This window comes from Atta cephalotes (genome assembly GCF_000143395.1).
Source record: "Atta cephalotes unplaced genomic scaffold scaffold00001, whole genome shotgun sequence".
In the NCBI taxonomy this organism is placed as follows: Eukaryota; Metazoa; Arthropoda; class Insecta; order Hymenoptera; family Formicidae; genus Atta; species Atta cephalotes.
The window spans coordinates 11,529,820-11,533,564 of record NW_012130065.1 but is presented as its reverse complement, the minus strand read 5'-3'; positions in this window follow the sequence as shown (position 1 = coordinate 11,533,564).

Below are 3,745 nucleotides of genomic sequence, written 5' to 3'. Positions count from 1 at the left end.
CCGTACGACGTACGTACGTACGTACGGTACGCGTAGACGTAAGAGAGAAGAGAGAGAGAGAGAGTAGAGANAGANAGNANANANNANAGANGAGAGAGAGAGAGAAGTAAAAAATATTATGAAAGTAAAAAATGTGACACGCGCTTATGTAAACATGATCGATCATGCTGATAAAAATAAAAGAAATTTATCTCTTCATAAAACAATATTATAAAGCAAGTCCAACATTCAATCATTTTCCATCAGAACGGTGACGATTTCACAGTGAAAAAAAAACATGTTGAATGTGTCTATCTATGCTTTGCTCTCGTTATTAATCGTAAGTGTGACTTCTCACCGTCTTATTAATAATAACACATTGACAGAAGAAAAATTTACCTACAAAGATGTAGTTACTGCAATGGTAAGATAAATTTCCGAGAAAGTATTTAAAATGTTGGTCAGATCTTAGATTATATTCTGAATAAATTATTCATATTATATGTACATAGTAATAAGCAAAAGTTTCCACTAAATAGATTTTTAAGTGAAGATATAAAAAAATTTTAATATTGAGCATAAGAATATCCTTGAAAAAATAGTATTAAAAAAATGATCACTATTTGTTATTGTTTATATGCGTTTATTTAAAGGATTACTAAAAATTTGTTCAAACTCTCCAATAAAGAGCATAGTTTTATATATTATGTTTCCTAAATGTTTGTAGAATATTAGATATGTTTAGAAATAAAACCAATAGGCGCTACTTTGAAAATTTTCGGCCAGCTTAATTGTTTTACAAGAAAATTAAACATAGTACTTAAAATTTTGTAATATTTTAATTCATATTTATTATTAACCCAGATAGTAACGTGTTTATCTTGTTACTTGCTAAATATGCATTGTTAAGTATATCAAGCTATCAGAATTGTAGCAACTGAGTCCTCATATGTTGACAACTTGATGATATGCCAGGAATTTCCGACAACTTTAAAATCGTCATCATCAAAATTCATACTACTACCATCATGTTGCCATAATATACAACATCATACAATGCTGTCATATTGCTGACAATTCAACATTGATGCAGCTATCTTGCTGTTAAATTGCTGGCAATACATATATACATTGTTGCCTGCATGTATAATCAGTCGGTATATCAGTCGGTATTGAAAATAGTTGAAGACAAATCTATGGCAAGTTGCTAGCATTATAAACAATCACAAATTTGTACGATTTTGCTTTACTATCTGGGAATATGCCTTTTGCAACAATAATAGTGATACAATAACGAGGTATAAATTTAATTAAACGCGTTATATAATTATGTGAGTTTATTCTTTTATCGAAATTTATAATAATTCAGTTTTTATTTAAATTTGTATACTTGCAAATTTAACGTTTTAATTCTCTCTCAGCTCGATTGAATTCAAAGCCGGAAGTTAAGAAGAGCGGTTTAAGACTTTTATATAATTAGTTAAACTATTTGAAAGTAATCATTCTGACTTTAAAACATATTTAGTATCATTATCGTGCTGAAATATTCAATTTTATAACATTTTTTTTAGTATACTAGTAAATGAGTTTTTAAGATTTTTATACATTATAAATACTCTTAATTTATAAAAGTGGATTCCTTCAGCTAATTCAGTAATTCTTTAAATGAATACATATCCAGTAATAAATAATGTTTATTTTTTATATTATTTTTAAAACAATATATATTTTCAAAAAGATTATATATACTTCACTGAGACACTTTGATTTTCACATATAATTATCGACAATTTTGAATCATACGCACTGTAAGTTTTGTTAGAAACACTTCTGATATACCTTTAAAGTTTTCTACTTTTTAAACTTAAAAATGTATAATATATTTTAAGTATAACGTAAGTAGATGTATTTGATTTAATTATCGATTTTAATAATCTTAACTAGAAATTCTCCTAGAAGATATGAGTTTGGACACGATCTATAATTTTGTTTTTTTTGCAGAGTTATAATTTTAATAAAATAAAAAAATTTAAAGCGAGAAAAAGAAACAAACATTTACTATTTCTTTCTTTTTTCCTTTACTTCTATTTTATTCTTTTCTTTCTTCTCTCTCTCTCTCTCTCTCTCTCTCTCTCTCTCTCTCTCTCAGGAATTATTAAAACTTGGCGGACTAATAAAAAATGACTATTTTTTTATTATATGTCCCAACTCTTATTACAGGATTGCCATAGACCTGAAAAACCGGGAAAAGTTAGGAAAAAATGTAAAAAAAAGTCCAGAATTTTGAAATTTATTTACAATTTTCTTAAACTGTTCCTATTTCAAATAAGTGTTATAATTTTTTTAATATTATATCTGACATTTATATTTATAATCAAATACGTTCAAAACTTTATTTAAACAATTTTAATAAAATAATTAATATTTATATTATATTTTATATTATATTATATTCAATATTTTTATTTGATCCTTCTTTTTCGTCATAACTGCATTCTTTTTTCCAAAACTATTTTTTGCTGGCTTAAATTTACATTCAAAATTTTACTATATTACCAGCTTTTTTTGCGTTGTTTTTAATAATATAGTTTTCCTATACAATCCTTGAATATGTTAAAATTTATATATTTTATATTAGATTAGATTTTAAATCATGGAAAATTTTCCATTTTCATCTGGAAAAATCAGGGAATTTTAAAATTCATTTTTTGTGGCAACCCTGTATTAGAGGATCTCTAATCTTGACAAATGTACGTATATAGACGGGAAAAAGACTTTGCTCACACCACTCTGCATACAATGCGAAGAAGAGTCTTTCATTATACAATTCTAAATGTATCATCAATTCATTCTTTTTTCTTTCCACACGAAGCATAATTTATCCTACACAGCCTTCCGTTTATATTGCAAAACAAAATCAATATTGCAAAGTATTATACATATGTATAAGCGGGGAGGGGGCTTTGCCTCTTAGGTATGTACATTTGTTAAGGTTAAATTTATTAAAACTGACAATCAAACTATGTAGACATGTTTAGAAACTAGAAAACTTTAAAAAGTAATATTTCTCAGAAACCAAATGTCTGAAAAATAATTCAAAATACGTGTGATTTAAAATTCTGTGGATTACCTAAAAGTAAAACTGTAAAAGTTAAAGTGACATAACCTTTTCGAAAGTTTAATCTTTTTTCATAAATAACCTTTATATACTAATTATAATTCCTTTAGTTTTTGTTTTTTAAGAAAAAATCTTTCTAACCGGAAATTTTTGCATATCACTGTATAATATGCAATAGGCAATCATATTTGTATTTTAAAATAATTCATCAAAATCATTTCTTCTTTTATTAAAAACTGACTGCACCAGTAATGCCGTCTTTTTTTAAGGCACAGTCGATTTTTTTATTGTTAACCTTGAGAAAATAGATAATGGGATTTGCGATATTGCTTCTTAAAAAACTTGTTGTGTATGTACAAGGATCAATTGGAAAAAGATTGTGTATGTACATACAAGGATCAATTGGAATGTAAAAGAATTTTTAAATTCATTCATATTACTGTTATGAATTTTTAACTAATATTATATATTTTTAGAACTCTTATTCGTATTTAAATGTGTAAAAATAAGTAAAATACAATTCGGCTTCAATTATGATAAAAGTTTATTAATGATTTTAAAAATATACAAAATTTTTTTAGACTTTAGATAGTCGTAAACAATAAAAAAATCTACTGCGGACCTCAACGATCCGAGTTACAGATAACG